The sequence below is a fragment of the Taudactylus pleione genome, unplaced genomic scaffold (genome assembly GCF_031769625.1).
Source record: "Taudactylus pleione unplaced genomic scaffold, aTauple2 ptg000021l, whole genome shotgun sequence".
NCBI lineage: Eukaryota > Metazoa > Chordata > Amphibia > Anura > Myobatrachidae > Taudactylus > Taudactylus pleione.
Window position 1 is genome coordinate 2325958 of NW_028284423.1, and position 20384 is coordinate 2346341.

The following is a 20384-nucleotide window of genomic DNA, read 5'->3' on the forward strand; positions in this document are numbered from 1 at the left end:
CACTCAGTGGTAATGCACAGAGTAACACTATCAGTGGTAATGCACAGAGTAACGCTATCAGTGGTACTGCACAGTGTAACGCTATCAGTGGTACTGCACAGTGTAACGCTATCAGTGGTAATGCACAGAGCTATCAGTGGTAATGTACAGAGTAACTATCAGTGGTAATGTACAGAGTAACTATCAGTGGTACTGCACAGTGTAACACTCAGTGTTAATGCACAGAGTAACACTATCAGTGGTAATCCACAGAGTAACAGTGGTACTGCGCAGTGTAACGCTATCAGTGGTACTGCGCAGCCCAACACTCAGTGGTACTGCGCAGAACAACGCTATCAGTAGTACTGAGCAGTGTAACGCTATCAGTGGTAATGCACAGAGTAACTATCAGTGGTAATGTACAGAGTAACTATCAGTGGTAATGCACAGTGTAACACTCAGTGGTACTGCGCAGAGCAACGCTATCAGTAGTACTGAGCAGTGTAACGTTATCAGTGGTAATGCACAGAGTAACTATCAGTGGTAATGTACAGAGTAACTATCAGTGGTACTGCACAGTGTAACACTCAGTGGTACTGCACAGTGTAAAGCTATCAGTGGTAATGCGCAGAGTAACGCTATCAGTGGTACTGCGCAGTGTAACGCTATCAGTGGTACTGCGCAGTGTAACGCTATCAGTGGTACTGCGCAGTGTAACGCTATCAGTGGTACTGCGCAGTGTAATGCTATCGGTGGTACTGCGCAGAGCAGCACTAACAGTGGTAATGCACAGAGTAACGCTATCAGTGGTAATGCACAGAGTAACACTATCAGTGATACTGCACAGTTTAACACTCAGTTGTACTGCGCAGCGCAACACTATCAGTGGTACTGTGCAGAGTAACGCTATCAGTGGTAATGCAGAGTAACGCTATCAGTGGTAATGCACAGAGTAACACTATCAGTAGTACTGAGCAGTGTAACGCTATCAGTGGTAATTCACAGAGTAACACTATCAGTGGTACTGCACAGTGTAACAGTGGTAATGCACAGAGTAACACTATCAGTGGTACTGCACAGTGTAACGCTATCAGTGGTAATGCACAGAGTAACGCTATCAGTGGTACTGCGCAGTGTAACGCTATCAGTGGTACTGCACAGTTTAACACTCAGTGGTACGGCGCAGTGTAACGCTATCAGTGGTAAGGCGCAGCGCAACACTCAGTGGTACTGCGCAGAGCAACGCTATCAGTAGTACAGAGCAGTGTAACGCTATCAGTGGTAATGCACAGAGTAACTATCAGTGGTACTGCACAGTGTAACACTATCAGTGGTAATGCACAGAGTAACGCTATCAGTGGTAATGCACAGTGTAACACTATCAGTGGTAATGCACAGAGTAACGCTATCAGTGGTACTGCACAGTGTAACGCTATCAGTGGTAATGCACAGAGCTATCAGTGGTAATGTACAGAGTAACTATCAGTGGTACTGCACAGTGTAACACTCAGTGGTAATGCACAGAGTAACACTATCAGTGGTAATGCACAGAGTAACACTATCAGTGGTAATGCACAGAGTAACGCTATCAGTGGTACTGCACAGTGTAACGCTATCAGTGGTACTGCACAGTGTAACGCTATCAGTGGTAATGCACAGAGCTATCAGTGGTAATGTACAGAGTAACTATCAGTGGTAATGCACAGAGTAACACTATCAGTGGTACTGCACAGTGTAACACTCAGTGGTACTGCACAGTGTAACGCTATCAGTGGTAATGCACAGAGTAACGCTATCAGTGGTACTGCACAGTGTAACGCTATCAGTGGTAATGCACAGAGCTATCAGTGGTAATGTACAGAGTAACTATCAGTGGTACTGCACAGTGTAACACTATCAGTGATAATGCACAGAGTAACGCTATCAGTGGTACTGCACAGTGTAACGCTATCAGTGGTAATGCACAGAGCTATCAGTGGTAATGTACAGAGTAACTATCAGTGGTAATGTACAGAGTAACTATCAGTGGTACTGCACAGTGTAACACTCAGTGGTAATGCACAGAGTAACACTATCAGTGGTAATGCACAGAGTAACACTATCAGTGGTAATGCACAGAGTAACGCTATCAGTGGTAATGCACAGAGCTATCAGTGGTAATGTACAGAGTAACTATCAGTGGTAATGTACAGAGTAACTATCAGTGGTACTGCACAGTGTAACACTCAGTGGTAATGCACAGAGTAACACTATCAGTGGTAATCCACAGAGTAACAGTGGTACTGCGCAGTGTAACGCTATCAGTGGTACTGCGCAGCCCAACACTCAGTGGTACTGCGCAGAACAACGCTATCAGTAGTACAGAGCAGTGTAACGCTATCAGTGGTAATGCACAGAGTAACTATCAGTGGTAATGTACAGAGTAACTATCAGTGGTAAAGCACCGTGTAACACTCAGTGGTAATGCACAGAGTAAAACTATCAGTGGTTCTGCACAGTGTAACAGTGGTAATGCCCAGAGTAACACTATCAGTGGTACTGCACAGTGTAACGCTATCAGTGGTAATGCACAGAGAAACGCTATCAGTGGTAATGCACAGGGAAACGCTATCAGTGGTAATGCACAGAGTAACGCTATCAGTGGTACTGCACAGTGTAACGCTATCAGTGGTAATGCACAGAGCTATCAGTGGTAATGTACAGAGTAACTATCAGTGGTAATGTACAGAGTAACTATCAGTGGTACTGCACAGTGTAACACTCAGTGGTAATGCACAGAGTAACACTATCAGTGGTACTGCACAGTGTAACAGTGGTAATGCACAGAGTAACACTATCAGTGGTACTGCACAGTGTAACAGTGGTAATGCGCAGAGTAATGCTATCAGTGGTACTGCGCAGTGTAACGCTATCAGTGGTACTGCGCAGTGTAACGCTATCAGTGGTACTGCGCAGTGTAACGCTATCAGTGGTACTGCGCAGTGTAACGCTATCAGTGGTACTGCACAGTTTAACACTCAGTGGTACTGCACAGCGCAATACTATCAGTGGTACTGTACAGAATAACGCTATCAGTGGTAATGCACAGAGTAACACTATCAGTAGTACTGAGCATTGTAACGCTATCAGTGGTAATTCACAGAGTAACGCTCTCAGTGGTAATACACAGAATAACGCTATCAGTGGTACTGCACAGTGTAACGCTATCAGTGGTAATGCACAGAGTAACACTATCAGTGGTACTGCACAGTGTAACACTCAGTGGTAATGCACAGTTTAGCACTCAGTGGTACTGCACAGCGCAATACTATCAGTGGTACTGTACAGAGTAACGCTATCAGTGGTAATGCAGAGTAACGCTATCAGTGGTAATGCACAGAGTAACACTATCAGTAGTACTGAGCAGTGTAAAGCTATCAGTGGTAATTCACAGAGTAACGCTCTCAGTGGTAATACACAGAATAACGCTATCAGTGGTACTGCACAGTGTAACGCTATCAGTGGTAATGCACAGAGTAACACTATCAGTGGTACTGCACAGTGTAACACTCAGTGGTAATGCACAGAGTAATACTATCAGTGGTACTGCACAGTGTAACACTCAGTGGTAATGCACAGAGTAACACTATCAGCGGTAATGTACAGAGTAACTATCAGTGGTACTGCACAGAGTAACGCTATCAGTGGTAATGCAGAGTAACGCTATCAGTGGTAATGCACAGAGTAACACTATCAGTAGTACTGAGCAGTGTAACGCTATCAGTGGTAATTCACAGAGGAACGCTATCAGTGGTAATGCACAGAATAACGCTATCAGTGGTACTGCACAGTGTAACGCTATCAGTGGTAATGCACAGAGTAACGCTATCAGTGGTAATGCACAGAGTAACGCTATCAGTGGTACTGCACAGTGTAACAGTGGTATTGCGCAGAGTAACACTATCAGTGGTACTGCACAGTGTAACGCTATCAGTGGTAATGCACAGAGTAACGCTATCAGTGGTACTGCACAGTGTAATGCTATCAGTGGTAATGCACAGAGCTATCAGTGGTAATGTACAGAGTAACTATCAGTGGTACTGCACAGTTTAACACTCAGTGGTACTGCGCAGTGTAACGCTATCAGTGGTACTGCGCAGCATAACACTCAGTGGTACTGCGCAGAGCAACGCTATCAGTGGTAATGCAGAGTAACGCTATCAGTGGTAATGCACAGAGTAACACTATCAGTAGTACTGAGCAGTGTAACACTATCAGTGGTACTGCACAGTGTACCAGTGGTAATGCACAGAGTAACACTATCAGTGGTACTGCACAGTGTAACACTATCAGTGGTAATGCACAGAGTAACGCTATTAGTGGTACTGCACAGTGTAACACTGGTAATGCGCAGAGTAACACTATCAGTGGTACTGCACAGTGTAACGCTATCAGTGGTAATGCACAGAGCTATCAGTGGTAATGTACAGAGTAACTATCAGTGGTACTGCACAGTTTAACACTCAATGGTACTGCGCAGTGTAACGCTATCAGTGGTACTGCGCAGCACAACACTCAGTGGTACTGCGCAGAGCAACGCTATCAGTAGTACTGAGCAGTGTAACGCTACAGTGGTAATGCACAGAGTAACTATCAGTTTTAATGTACAGAGTAACTATCAGAGGTACTGCACAGTGTAACACTCAGTGGTAATGCACAGAGTAACAATATCAGTGGTACTGCACAGTGTAACAGTCGTAATGCGCAGAGTAACACTATCAGTGGTACTGCACAGTGTAACGCTATCAGTGGTAATGCACAGAGCTATCAGTGGTAATATACAGAGTAACTATCAGTGGTAATGTGCAGAGTAACGTAATCAGTGGTAATGCACAGAGTAACGCTATCAGTGGTACTTCATAGTGAAACACTCAGTGGTACTGCGCAGTGTAACGCTATCAGTGGTAATGCACAGAGTAACGCTATCAGTGGTACTTCATAGTGTAACACAGTGGTACTGCGCAGTGTAACGCTTTCAGTGGTAATGCACAGTTTAACACTCGGTGGTACTGCACAGTGTAACGCTATCAGTGGTACTGTGCAGTGCAACACTATCAGTGGTACTGCACAGTTTAACACTCAGTGGTACTGTGCAGCGCAACACTATCAGTAGTACTGAGCAGTGTAACGCTATCAGTGGTAATGCACAGAGTAACGCTATCAGTGGTACTGCACAGTGTAACAGTGGTAATGCGCAGAGTAACACTATCAGTGGTAATGCGCAGAGTAACACTATCAGTGGTAATGCACAGAGTAACGCTATCAGTGGTAATGCACAGAGTAACGCTATCAGTGGTACTGCACAGTGTAACGCTATCAGTGGTAATGCACAGAGCTATCAGTGGTAATGTACAGAGTAACTATCAGTGGTACTGCACAGTTTAACACTCAGTGGTACTGCGCAGTGTAACGCTCTCAGTGGTACTGCGCAGCGCAACACTCAGTGGTACTGCGCAGAGCAACGCTATCAGTAGTACTGAGCAGTGTAACGTTATCAGTGGTAATGCACAGAGTAACTATCAGTGGTAATGTACAGAGTAACTATCAGTGGTACTGCACAGTGTAACACTCAGTGGTAATGCACAGAGTAACACTATCAGTGGTACTGCACAGTGTAACAGTCGTAATGCGCAGAGTAACACTATCAGTGGTAATGCACAGAGTAACGCTATCAGTGGTACTGCACAGTGTAACGCTATCAGTGGTAATGCACAGAGCTATCAGTGGTAAAGTACAGAGTAACTATCAGTGGTAATGTACAGAGTAACGTAATCAGTGGTAATGCACAGAGTAACGCTATCAGTGGTACTTCATAGTGTAACACTCAGTGGTACTGCGCAGTGTAACGCTATAAGTGGTAATGCACAGAGTAACGCTATCAGTGGTACTTCATAGTGTAACACAGTGGTACTGCGCAGTGTAACGCTATCAGTGGTAATGCACAGTTTAACACTCGGTGGTACTGCACAGTGTAACGCTATCAGTGGTACTGCGCAGCGCAACACTATCAGTGGTACTGCACAGTTTAACACTCAGTGGTACTGCGCAGCGCAACACTATCAGTAGTACTGAGCAGTGTAACGCTATCAGTGGTAATGCACAGAGTAACGCTATCAATGATACTGCACAGTGTAACACTCAGTGGTAATGCACAGAGTAACGCTATCAGTGGTACTGCACAGTGTAACAGTGGTAATGCGCAGAGTAACACTATCAGTGGTAATGCGCAGAGTAACACTATCAGTGGTAATGCACAGTGTAACACTCAGTGGTAATGCACAGAGTAACACTATCAGTGGTACTGCACAGTGTAACAGTCGTAATGCGCAGAGTAACACTATCAGTGGTAATGCACAGAGTAACGCTATCAGTGGTACTGCACAGTGTAACGCTATCAATGGTAATGTACAGAGCTATCAGTGGTAAAGTACAGAGTAACTATCAGTGGTAATGCACAGAGTAATGTAATCAGTGGTAATGCACAGAGTAACGCTATCTGTGGTACTTCATAGTGTAACACTCAGTGGTACTGCGCAGTGTAACGCTATAAGTGGTAATGCACAGAGTAACGCTATCAGTGGTACTTCATAGTGTAACACAGTGGTACTGCGCAGTGTAACGCTATCAGTGGTAATGCACAGTTTAACACTCGGTGGTACTGCACAGTGTAACGCTATCAGTTTTACTGCGCAGCGCAACACTATCAGTGGTACTGCACAGTTTAACACTCAGTGGTACTGCGCAGCGCAACACTATCTGTAGTACTGAGCAGTGTAACGCTATCAGTGGTAATGCACAGAGTAACGCTATCAATGATACTGCACAGTGTAACACTCAGTGGTAATGCACAGTGTAACGCTATCAATGGTACTGCGCAGTGTAACGCTATCAGTGGTACTGCGCAGTGTAACGCTATCGGTGGTACTGCGCAGCGCAACACTATCAGTGGTAGTGCACAGTTTAACAGTGGTAATGCACAGAGTAACGCTATCAGTGGTAAAGCACAGAGTAACACTATCAGTGATACTGCACAGTATAACACTCAGTGGTAATGCACAGTGTAACGCTATCAGTGGTACTGCACAGTTTAACACTCAGTGGTACTGCACAGCGCAACACTATCAGTGGTACTGTGCAGCGCAACACTATCAGTAGTACTGAGCAGTGTAACGCTATCAGTGGTAATGCACAGTGTAACAGTGGTACTGCACAGTGTAACGCTATCAGTGGTACTGCACAGTGTAACAGTGGTAATGCACAGAGTAACGCTATCAGTGGTACTGCACAGTGTAACACTCAGTGGTAATGCACAGTGTAACGCTATCAGTGGTACTGCACAGTGTAACAGTGGTAATGCACAGAGTAACACTATCAGTGGTACTGCACAGTGTAACGCTATCAGTGGTAATGCACAGAGCTATCAGTGGTAATGTACAGAGTAACTATCAGTGGTACTGCACAGTTTAACACTCAGTGGTACTGCGCAGTGTAACGCTCTCAGTGATACTGCGCAGCGCAACACTCAGTGGTACTGCGCAGAGCAACGCTATCAGTAGTACTGAGCAGTGTAACGCTATCAGTGGTAATGCACAGAGTAACTATCAGTGGTAATGTACAGAGTAACTATCAGTGGTACTGCACAGTGTAACACTCAGTGGTAATGCACAGAGTAACACTATCAGTGGTACTGCACAGTGTAACAGTCGTAATGCGCAGAGTAACACTATCAGTGGTTCTGCACAGTGTAACGCTATCAGTGGTAATGCACAGAGTAACGCTATCAGTGGTAATGCACAGTGTAACGCTATCAGTGGTAATGCACAGAGCTATCAGTGGTAATGTACAGAGTAACTATCAGTGGTAATGTACAGAGTAACGTAATCAGTGGTAATGCACAGAGTAACGCTATCAGTGGTACTTCATAGTGTAACACTCAGTGGTACTGCGCAGTGTAACACTATCAGTGGTAATGCACAGTGTAACGCTATCAGTGGAAATGCACAGAGTAACGCTATCAGTGGTACTGCGCAGTGTAACGCTATCAGTGGTACTGCGCAGTGTAACGCTATCAGTGGTACTGTGCAGTGTAACGCTATCGGTGGTACTGTGCAGTGTAACGCTATCGGTGGTACTGCGCAGCGCAACACTAACAGTGGTAATGCACAGAGTAATGCTATCAGTGGTAATGCACAGAGTAACACTATCAGTGGTAATGCACAGAGTAACACTATCAGTGATACTGCACAGTATAACACTCAGTGGTAATACACAGTGTAACTCTATCAGTGGTACCTCACAGTTTAACACTCAGTGGTACTGCACAGCGCAACACTATCAGTGGTACTGCACAGTGTAACAGTGGTAATGCACAGAGTAACGCTATCAGTGGTACTGCACAGTGTAACACTCAGTGGTAATGCACAGTGTAACGCTATCAGTGGTACTGCACAGTGTAACAGTGGTAATGCACAGAGTAACACTATCAGTGGTACTGCACAGTGTAAAGCTATCAGTGGTAATGCGCAGAGTAACGCTATCAGTGGTACTGCGCAGTGTAATGCTATCAGTGGTACTGCGCAGTGTAACGCTATCAGTGGTACTGCGCAGTGTAATGCTATCAGTGGTACTGCGCAGTGTAACGCTATCGGTGGTACTGCGCAGAGCAACACTAACAGTGGTAATGCACAGAGTAACGCTATCATTGGTAATGCACAGAGTAACACTATCAGTGATACTGCACAGTTTAACACTCAGTTGTACTGCGCAGCGCAACACTATCAGTGGTACTGTGCAGAGTAACGCTATCAGTGGTAATGCACAGAGTAACACTATCTGTAGTACTGAGCAGTGTAACGCTATCAGTGGTAATTCTCAGAGTAACACTATCAGTGGTACTGCACAGTGTAACAGTGGTAATGCACAGAGTAACACTATCAGTGGTACTGCACAGTGTAACGCTATCAGTGGTAATGCACAGAGTAACGCTATCAGTGGTAAAGCAGAGAATAACGCTATCAGTGGTACTGCACAGTGTAACAGTGGTAATGCACAGAGTAACACTATCAGTGGTACTGCACAGTGTAACGCTATCAGTGGTAATGCACAGTGTACCGCTATCAGTGGTAATGCACAGAATAACTCTATCAGTGGTACTGCGCAGTGTAACGCTATCAGTGGTACTGCACAGTTTAACACTCAGTGGTACTGCGCAGTGTAACGCTATCAGTGGTACTGCGCAGCGCAACACTCAGTGGTACTGCGCAGAGCAACGCTATCAGTGGTACTGCGCAGTGTAACGCTATCAGTGGTAATGCACAGAGTAACTATCAGTGGTACTGCACAGTGTAACACTATCAGTGGTAATGCACAGAGTAACGCTATCAGTGGTACTGCACAGTGTAACGCTATCAGTGGTAATGCACAGAGCTATCAGTGGTAATGTACAGAGTAACTATCAGTCGTAATGTACAGAGTAACTATCAGTGGTACTGCACAGTGTAACACTCAGTGGTAATGCACAGAGTAACACTATCAGTGGTAATGCACAGAGTAATGCTATCAGTGGTACTGCACAGTGTAACGCTATCAGTGGTACTGCACAGTGTAACGCTATCAGTGGTAATGCACAGAGCTATCAGTGGTAATGTACAGAGTAACTATCAGTGGTAATGTACAGAGTAACTATCAGTGGTACTGCACAGTGTAACACTCAGTGGTAATGCACAGAGTAACACTATCAGTGGTACTGCACAGTGTAACACTCAGTGGTACTGCACAGTGTAACGCTATCAGTGGTAATGCACAGAGTAACGCTATCAGTGGTACTGCACAGTGTAACGCTATCAGTGGTAATGCACAGAGCTATCAGTGGTAATGTACAGAGTAACTATCAGTGGTACTGCACAGTGTAACACTATCAGTGGTAATGCACAGAGTAACGCTATCAGTGGTACTGCACAGTGTAACGCTATCAGTGGTAATGCACAGAGCTATCAGTGGTAATGTACAGAGTAACTATCAGTGGTAATGTACAGAGTAACTATCAGTGGTACTGCACAGTGTAACACTCAGTGGTAATGCACAGAGTAACACTATCAGTGGTAATGCACAGAGCAACGCTATCAGTGGTACTGCACAGTGTAACGCTATCAGTGGTACTGCACAGTGTAACGCTATCAGTGGTAATGCACAGAGCTATCAGTGGTAATGTACAGAGTAACTATCAGTGGTAATGTACAGAGTAACTATCAGTGGTACTGCACAGTGTAACACTCAGTGGTAATGCACAGAGTAACACTATCAGTGGTAATGCACAGAGTAACAGTGGTACTGCGCAGTGTAACGCTATCAGTGGTACTGCGCAGCCCAACACTCAGTGGTACTGCGCAGAACAACGCTATCAGTAGTACTGAGCAGTGTAACGCTATCAGTGGTAATGCACAGAGTAACTATCAGTGGTAATGTACAGAGTAACTATCAGTGGTAATGCACAGTGTAACACTCAGTGGTAATGCACAGAGTAACACTATCAGTGGTACTGCACAGTGTAACAGTGGTAATGCCCAGAGTAACACTATCAGTGGTACTGCACAGTGTAACGCTATCAGTGGTAAAGCACAGAGTAACGCTATCAGTGGTAATGCACAGAGTAACGCTATCAGTGGTACTGCACAGTGTAACGCTATCAGTGGTAATGCACAGAGCTATCAGTGGTAATGTAGAGAGTAACTATCAGTGGTAATCTACAGAGTAACTATCAGTGGTACTGCACAGTGTAACACTCAGTGGTAATGCACAGAGTAACACTATCAGTGGTAATGCACAGTGTAACAGTGGTAATGCACAGAGTAACACTATCAGTGGTACTGCACAGTGTAACACTCAGTGGTAATGCACAGAGTAACACTATCAGTGGTACTGCACAGTGTAACACTCAGTGGTAATGCACAGAGTAACACTATCAGTGGTACTGTGCAGAGTAACGCTATCAGTGGTAATGCAGAGTAACGCTATCAGTGGTAATGCACAGAGTAACACTATCAGTAGTACTGAGCAGTGTAACGCTATCAGTGGTAATTCACAGAGTAACGCTATCAGTGATACTGCACAGTTTAACACTCAGTTGTACTGCGCAGCGCAACACTATCAGTGGTACTGTGCAGAGTAACGCTATCAGTGGTAATGCACAGTGTAACACTCAGTGGTAATGCACAGAGTAACACTATCAGTGGTACTGCACAGTGTAACACTCAGTGGTAATGCACAGAGTAACACTATCAGCGGTAATGTACAGAGTAACTATCAGTGGTACTGCACAGTGTAACACTATCAGTGGTACTGCACAGTGTAAAGCTATCAGTGGTAATGCGCAGAGTAACGCTATCAGTGGTACTGCGCAGTGTAACGCTATCAGTGGAACTGCGCAGTGTAACGCTATCAGTGGAACTGCGCAGTGTAACGCTATCAGTGGTACTGCGCAGTGTAACGCTATCAGTGGTACTGCGCAGTGTAACGCTATCAGTGGTACTGCGCAGTGTAACGCTATCAGTGGTACTGCACAGTTTAACACTCAGTGGTACTGCGCAGCGCAATACTATCAGTGGTACTGTGCAGAGTACCGCTATCAGTGGTAATGCAGAGTAACGCTATCAGTGGTAATGCACAGAGTAACACTGTCAGTAATACTGAGCAGTGTAACGCTATCAGTGGTAATTCACAGAGTAACGCTATCAGTGGTAATGCACAGAATAACGCTATCAGTGGTACTGCACAGTGTAACGCTATCAGTGGTACTGCACAGTTTAACACTCAGTGGTACTGCGCAGTGTAACGCTATCAGTGGTACTGCGCAGCGCAACACTCAGTGGTACTGCGCAGAGCAACCCTATCAGTAGTACTGAGCAGTGTAACGCTATCAGTGGTAATGCACAGAGTAACTATCAGTGGTAATGTACAGAGTAACTATCAGTGGTACTGCACAGTGTACCACTCAGTGGTAATGCACAGAGTAACACTATCAGTGGTACTGCACCGTGTAACAGTGGTAATGCACAGAGTAACACTATCAGTGGTACTGCACAGTGTAACGCTATCAGTGGTAATGCACAGAGTAACGCAATCAGTGGTAATGCATAGAGTAACGCTATCAGTGGTACTGCACAGTGTGACAGTGGTAATGCGCAGAGTAACACTATCAGTGGTACTGCACAGTGTAACGCTATCAGTGGTAATGCACAGAGTAACGCTATCAGTGGTACTGCACAGTGTAACGCTATCAGTGGTAATGCACAGAGCTATCAGTGGTAATGTACAGAGTAACTATCAGTGGTACTGCACAGTTTAACACTCAGTGGTACTGCGCAGTGTAACGCTATCAGTGGTACTGCGCAGTGTAACGCTATCAGTGGTACTGCGCAGTGTAACGCTATCGGTGGTACTGCACAGCGCAACACTAACAGTGGTAATGCACAGAGTAACGCTATCAGTGGTAATGCACAGAGTAACACTATCAGTGGTAATGCACAGAGTAACACTATCAGTGATACTGCACAGTATAACACTCAGTGGTAATGCACAGTGTAACTCTATCAGTGGTACCTCACAGTTTAACAATCAGTGGTACTGCACAGCGCAACACTATCAGTGGTACTGCACAGTGTAACAGTGGTAATGCACAGAGTAACGCTATCAGTGGTACTGCACAGTGTAACACTCAGTGGTAATGCACAGTGTAACGCTATCAGTGGTACTGCACAGTGTAACAGTGGTAATGCACAGAGTAACACTATCAGTGGTACTGCACAGTGTAAAGCTATCAGTGGTAATGCGCAGAGTAACGCTATCAGTGGTACTGCGCAGTGTAACGCTATCAGTGGTACTGCGCAGTGTAACACTATCAGTGGTACTGCGCAGTGTAACGCTATCGGTGGTACTGCGCAGAGCAACACTAACAGTGGTAATGCACAGAGTAACGCTATCATTGGTAATGCACAGAGTAACACTATCAGTGATACTGCACAGTTTAACACTCAGTTGTACTGCGCAGCGCAACACTATCAGTGGTACTGTGCAGAGTAACGCTATCAGTGGTAATGCACAGAGTAACACTATCTGTAGTACTGAGCAGTGTAACGCTATCAGTGGTAATTCACAGAGTAACACTATCAGTGGTACTGCACAGTGTAACAGTGGTAATGCACAGAGTAACACTATCAGTGGTACTGCACAGTGTAACGCTATCAGTGGTAATGCACAGAATAACGCTATCAGTGGTAATGCACAGAATAACGCTATCAGTGGTACTGCACAGTGTAACAGTGGTAATGCACAGAGTAACACTATCAGTGGTACTGCACAGTGTAACGCTATCAGTGGTAATGCACAGTGTACCGCTATCAGTGGTAATGCACAGAATAACTCTATCAGTGGTACTGCGCAGTGTAACGCTATCAGTGGTACTGCACAGTTTAACACTCAGTGGTACTGCGCAGTGTAACACTATCAGTGGTACTGCGCAGCGCAACACTCAGTGGTACTGCACAGAGCAACGCTATCAGTAGTACTGAGCAGTGTAACGCTATCAGTGGTAATGCACAGAGTAACTATCAGTGGTACTGCACAGTGTAACACTATCAGTGGTAATGCACAGAGTAACGCTATCAGTGGTACTGCACAGTGTAACGCTATCAGTGGTAATGCACAGAGCTATCAGTGGTAATGTACAGAGTAACTATCAGTCGTAATGTACAGAGTAACTATCAGTGGTACTGCACAGTGTAACACTCAGTGGTAATGTACAGAGTAACACTATCAGTGGTAATGCACAGAGTAATGCTATCAGTGGTACTGCACAGTGTAACGCTATCAGTGGTACTGCACAGTGTAACGCTATCAGTGGTAATGCACAGAGCTATCAGTGGTAATGTACAGAGTAACTATCAGTGGTAATGTACAGAGTAACTATCAGTGGTACTGCACAGTGTAACACTCAGTGGTAATGCACAGAGTAACACTATCAGTGGTACTGCACAGTGTAACACTCAGTGGTACTGCACAGTGTAACGCTATCAGTGGTAATGCACAGAGTAACGCTATCAGTGGTACTGCACAGTGTAACGCTATCAGTGGTAATGCACAGATCTATCAGTGGTAATGTACAGAGTAACTATCAGTGGTACTGCACAGTGTAACACTATCAGTGGTAATGCACAGAGTAACGCTATCAGTGGTACTGCACAGTGTAACGCTATCAGTGGTAATGCACAGAGCTATCAGTGGTAATGTACAGAGTAACTATCAGTGGTAATGTACAGAGTAACTATCAGTGGTACTGCACAGTGTAACACTCAGTGGTAATGCACAGAGTAACACTATCAGTGGTAATGCACAGAGTAACGCTATCAGTGGTACTGCACAGTGTAACGCTATCAGTGGTACTGCACAGTGTAACGCTATCAGTGGTAATGCACAGAGCTATCAGTGGTAATGTACAGAGTAACTATCAGTGGTAATGTACAGAGTAACTATCAGTGGTACTGCACAGTGTAACACTCAGTGGTAATGCACAGAGTAACACTATCAGTGGTAATGCACAGAGTAACAGTGGTACTGCGCAGTGTAACGCTATCAGTGGTACTGCGCAGCCCAACACTCAGTGGTACTGCGCAGAACAACGCTATCAGTAGTACTGAGCAGTGTAACGCTATCAGTGGTAATGCACAGAGTAACTATCAGTGGTAATGTACAGAGTAACTATCAGTGGTAATGCACAGTGTAACACTCAGTGGTAATGCACAGAGTAACACTATCAGTGGTACTGCACAGTGTAACAGTGGTAATGCCCAGAGTAACACTATCAGTGGTACTGCACAGTGTAACGCTATCAGTGGTAATGCACAGAGTAACGCTATCAGTGGTAATGCACAGAGTAACACTATCAGTGGTACTGCACAGTGTAACGCTATCAGTGGTAATGCACAGAGTAACGCTATCAGTGGTAATGCACAGAGCTATCAGTGGTAATGTAGAGAGTAACTATCAGTGGTAATCTACAGAGTAACTATCAGTGGTACTGCACAGTGTAACACTCAGTGGTAATGCACAGAGTAACACTATCAGTGGTAATGCACAGTGTAACAGTGGTAATGCACAGAGTAACACTATCAGTGGTACTGCACAGTGTAACACTCAGTGGTAATGCACAGAGTAACACTATCAGTGGTACTGCACAGTGTAACACTCAGTGGTAATGCACAGAGTAACACTATCAGTGGTACTGCACAGTGTAACAATGGTAATGCGCAGAGTAACGCTATCAGTGGTACGGCGCAGTGTAACGCTATCAGTGGTACTGCGCAGTGTAACGCTATCCGTGGTACTGCGCAGTGTAACGCTATCCGTGGTACTGCGCAGTGTAACGCTATCAGTGGTACTGCGCAGTGTAACGCTATCAGTGGTACTGCGCAGTGTAACGCTATCAGTGGCACTGCGCAGTGTAACGCTATCAGTGGTACTGCGCAGTGTAACGCTATCAGTGGTACTGCACAGTTTAACACTCAGTGGTACTGCGCAGCGCAATACTATCAGTGGTACTGTGCAGAGTAACGCTATCAGTGGTAATGCAGAGTAACGCTATCAGTGGTAATGCACAGAGTAACACTATCAGTAGTACTGAGCAGTGTAACGCTATCAGTGGTAATTCACAGAGTAACGCTATCAGTAATACTGCACAGTTTAACACTCAGTTGTACTGCGCAGCGCAACACTATCAGTGGTACTGTGCAGAGTAACGCTATCAGTGGTAATGCACAGTGTAACACTCAGTGGTAATGCACAGAGTAACACTATCAGTGGTACTGCACAGTGTAACACTCAGTGGTAATGCACAGAGTAACACTATCAGCGGTAATGTACAGAGTAACTATCAGTGGTACTGCACAGTGTAACACTATCAGTGGTACTGCACAGTGTAAAGCTATCAGTGGTAATGCGCAGAGTAACGCTATCAGTGGTACTGCGCAGTGTAACGCTATCAGTGGAACTGCGCAGTGTAACGCTATCAGTGGTACTGCGCAGTGTAACGCTATCAGTGGTACTGCGCAGTTTAACACTCAGTGGTACTGCGCAGCGCAATACTATCAGTGGTACTGTGCAGAGTACCGCTATCAGTGGTAATGCAGAGTAACGCTATCAGTGGTAATGCACAGAGTAACACTGTCAGTAATACTGAGCAGTGTAACGCTATCAGTGGTAATTCACAGAGTAACGCTATCAGTGGTAATGCACAGAATAACGCTATCAGTGGTACTGCACAGTGTAACACTATCAGTGGTACTGCGCAGTGTAACACTATCAGTGGTACTGCGCAGTGTAACGCTATCAGTGGTACTGCACAGTTTAACACTCAGTGGTACTGCGCAGTGTAACGCTATCAGTGGTACTGCGCAGCGCAACACTCAGTGGTACTGCGCAGAGCAACCCTATCAGTAGTACTGAGCAGTGTAACGCTATCAGTGGTAATGCACAGAGTAACTATCAGTGGTAATGTACAGAGTAACTATCAGTGGTACTGCACAGTGTACCACTCAGTGGTAATGCACAGAGTAACACTATCAGTGGTACTGCACCGTGTAACAGTGGTAATGCACAGAGTAACACTATCAGTGGTTGTGAGGAGACAAGGGAAAAGGACTTCTAGGACTTGCCTGCATGTTGAAAAGAGTTATGACCCAGTTCTGTGTTCTTAAATTGAAACCCTCAGTCTGCATGTCTCATACAGGAAGTTTGCCAGCAGCAGACAGCAAAGGTGTGTTCCTGTTACAAAACCCTCCTCCTTCCTCTCTGCAAAGACTGACACCTGAGCCCACCAATGAGGGAGAGAGAGGGAAGTAGGGTGGTGCAGCAAGAGGAATTGTGGGATAGTGTGTGTGTAGAGTGTGACTCTGAAGGTTGGGGTGTTGTCCCCTCTCAGTGTCTTAAGATATATAACAGCTCTGTGTGCCCTGTTACAGCTGGCCAGGTAGGGAAGAGATATATAGCAGCTCTGTGTTCCCTGTTACAGCTGGCCAGGTAGGGAAGAGATATACAGCAGCTGGAAAAGACTTTGCTGAACTCTGAGTGGACTGTAATGATATAACCCTGCTTACTGTTTGCTGAATTTCTGTGTCTCCATGAATAAAGTTCATCATTCCTTCATTATAACCTGCTCCACTGTGTGATCCCTGAACCCCAGGATACCCAGGACACCCGGTATCCTCACATTTGGCGGCAGCGGTGGGACGTCACACAGTTCCTGCAGTAATTCCAGGGGAGTGAGTAGAAGCCACGCTAATACCAGAGAATATCAGCATGGAGAGTCAGTCAGCAGTTGCAACCGGCGGCCAAATTGAAAACGTCATGAGAGAGCAGGAGAAGTTTTACCGGACAGCCCGGAAACCGCACCTGCAAGGATTTTGCAGGATGAAGGGAATTGCTTATAATGGGACTGACACCCGGGAGATTCTGGTACTACGGTTGTTGGAGTGGGATCGTGCACACCCAGAGGATCCCGACCACCTGAGTGATGATGAAGAAGGACCGACAGGCAGTGGAAGCACTTCCAGTCGGTTACCCGAGTCAACCACCGCTACTCCCGCCCTACTACAGAGCTGGCTGGGGGCGCTAGGTGAAAGTGCAACTACACAAGAGAGAGCTGGAGTGATCCAAGCAATATTAGGGGTACAAATCCCTACTAGCAGCGGAACTGTGCTGTCGCCCAGAGGGGCTGAACAAGAGAAGCGGCGCTTGGGATTTAAGGATGTTCCCACATTTCGAGAGAATGAAACTGACATTGACACTCACCTGCAGATCTTTGAGAATCTCATGGGAGTGCACGGGATAGAGCCAGCTGAATGGCCCAAGTACTTGGGGCCAAGTCTCACCGGTAGGGCTTTGGAAGCCTACAGGGCTCTAACTTCCCAGGAATGTGGAATCTACACCTGCATAAAGAAGGCATTGCTGGCTAAGTTTCAGATCACTGCAGAATCTTATCGTCTCAAATTCAGGACACTGAGCAAAAGTGGGACTGCTTCCTACCAAGAGTTTGCCAGTCAGCTACGGCAAGCTTGTGGAAAATGGCTCGAGGGTAGACAGGCCTCTACCGTGGAGCAGATCATCAACCTAATTGTGGCAGAACAACTAATGATTAAGATGGCACCAGAGATACGGGAGTGGGTCGCAGACCGGAAGCCCAGCACGCCTGAACAAGCTGCAGAATGGGCTGATGAATATATAGCTAACCGTCCCCAATGGAGAGTCTTCAGTGCAACAGGTGGTACAAGAACCCCACGAGCGGAGAAGCTCCCTGACAGAGAACCACGCATAAATGATAGTAGTAAAGGAGGCCCTATCAAAAACATTTCTTATCAACCACCCAGATTCAAAGTGGCTAACCCAGAACCTCGGAAGTGCTACCGCTGCAATCAACCAGGACACTTGTTGAGGGACTGTCCACGCACGCGAGGGCCATTCCCTGGGGCTAGACCGGCCCCAGTCTCTGTGGTATGTTACCCCATGGAGGATTATTGCGAGGAGGTCATCCATTCAGATGCGACCGAGATGATGGATGGGGTGTATATTGTAGACCTGGTTCTGGGGGAGGAGCAGGCAACTCCTCAGAATATGCAGGGGCACTTACAGCCTGTGTTGGTAGAGGACCAGCGGGTACAGGGCCTACGAGATTCTGGGGCCTCACTCACATTGATTGAGCCAGACCTGATTCCCACCTTCCGGGTGATTCCTGGACAGTATGTACGAATTGCCACCGCCGGGGGACAACAGACCGATATCCCCGTCGCCAAGATACATCTCGACTGGGGAGCTGATCAAGGAATCGTGGAGGTCGGAGTACTCAAGGGGCTACCAGCCAAGGTCATCCTCGGGAATGATCTGGGACAGGGACTGGTGACACGCTTCGTTCAAGTGGTGACCCGGAGCCAAACCCAAAGAGCAGTGACCCAGGTGACAGATTCAGAACAGAACCAACCTACCCCGACCACAATGGTGAGTGATTCCAGTTTCTTGTCCAGTACTTCAGAGTTAGACTTGGGGGAGGTGGACCGGAGCGAGTTTCGACAGGCCCAACGGACAGACCCTTCCCTAAGTAAATTAAGGAGCACAGCCGACCTGGGGTTGGAAACAGCTGATGGGAGCAAGATAGTTTGGGAAGAGGAATTGCTGTACCGAGTGGTCGTTCTTCAGTCTGGACAGGAAACAGTAATGCCTACTAAACAGTTGGTGGTACCTACACCGTACAGAGCACAATTACTAGCCCTTGCTCATGACATTCCAGCGGCCGGGCATTTTGGCACCCGTAAAACACTGGCACGATTGTTGCGGAATTTCTTCTGGCCACGAATCTCTAGAGACGTTAAGCAGTATCGAGACACCTGCAATACCTGCCAAAGGCTCGGGAAGCCCCAGCGAAAAGCTCCTCTGCACCCATTACCTATTATAGGGGAGCCCTTTGCCCGTGTTGCCATAGACCTAATTGGACCATTAGCTATTCCCAGTCATACGGGAAAGAAGTACATCCTAACACTGGTGGACTTTGCTACACGCTATCCTGAGGCTGTGGCCCTATCATCTATTGACACAGAACACGTTGCGCAAGCATTAACAGACATATTCAGTCGGCTTGGATACCCACAGGAAGTCATCACAGATCAAGGGCCCCAATTCCAAGGTGAACTAATGCAAACCCTGTGGGAAAAGTGGGGGGTTCGACCTCTTCGGACCACCTCTTACCATCCACAGACCAACGGACTCTGTGAACGTTTCAATGGAATGCTAAAAAGACTTCTACAAGCTTACGTGCTGTCCGAGGGGAGGGACTGGGAGAGAGCCCTTCAACAGCTTCTCTTCGCTTATCGGGAAGTCCCACAGGCGTCTACTGGATATTCCCCATTTGAACTTTTGTACGGCCGGAAAGTGCGGGGGCCTCTAGACCTGGTCAAAGAGAGCTGGGAGGGAACTTTCCAAGAACACCAGCAGCCCATTTTACAATATGTAGAGAATATGCGGAACCGCATGAGAAGATTGCTACAGTTAACCCAAGAGCATCTCAGGGAATCACAAGAGAGACAAAAGGAATGGTATGACGCCCATGCTCAAGACCGAGAGTTGCATCCAGGGCAAAAAGTAATGGTGCTTATCCCAGTGCGAAGAAACAAACTGCAGGCTATGTGGGAAGGACCGTATACCGTGGTAAGGCGCACCGGGCCGGTCAATTACGTGATTGCCCTGGATAAGGGAGGGAAGTACCTACGCACCTTCCATATAAATCGAATTAAGGCCTATCGTGATCGTCAAGTAGTAACAATGGCGGTATG